Raw genomic sequence first — 579 nt, 5'->3', positions numbered from 1 at the left:
GGAAGGGAGGTGGATTGTCAGGGTGTGTATTTAGTGGGGTGGGGGAGGCGGATGAGAGAGGAAGGGCAGGAGTGAGGGGCAGCAGTGGCGGGCAGCATGAGGCTGCACTGAGGGCAAGGGCAGGCAGGCCTGAGGAGGAGCAGAGTGGCGCAGCGGGAGCGTGCTGGGCCCATAACCCAGAGGTCGATGGATCGAAACCATCCTCTGCTAAGGCACTTTTTTCACTCAGGCTGCCTTGCCCAACAACTTTGACCCTGCTTGGCTCCAGCCTTCTGGCCAACGCAGGCCATAGATTTCCTCTTCCCTCTACACATCATATCTGCTACCAAGTTTTGGTGGAAATGAGACAAAGTATATAATATTGCAAGGTAACTCCAGTCATGGTTTTGTCCACAGAAAAGAAACAGGATGCTTTTAGCGAGAGGGAAGAAAAACATAGCTATCCTGCTAAAGCTTTTGTATACCCCTGGTTTGGGTTTCCCTAGAAAGGGCCTGATAGTTTTCAATCAACAAAAAGATTCCCAAATCCTCCTTGCAACAGTAGTGCCACGAGAGGGAGGAGGAGAACAAAGGACCACG

General features: G+C 51.8%; 1 non-coding gene across 1 annotated transcript; it reads left to right on the top strand.

Moving 5' to 3' along the window:
• The first annotated feature begins 138 nt into the window (after window positions 1–138).
• TRNAM-CAU lies at window positions 139–210 on the top strand. The gene has a single exon. It is a non-coding gene; the product is annotated as a tRNA-Met (tRNA).
• Window positions 211–579: the final 369 nt, after the last annotated feature.

Source organism: Geospiza fortis, unplaced genomic scaffold, assembly GCF_000277835.1.
Source record: "Geospiza fortis unplaced genomic scaffold, GeoFor_1.0 scaffold7192, whole genome shotgun sequence".
Lineage (NCBI taxonomy): Eukaryota > Metazoa > Chordata > Aves > Passeriformes > Thraupidae > Geospiza > Geospiza fortis.
This window is presented reverse-complemented; position numbering and strand designations above follow the sequence as displayed.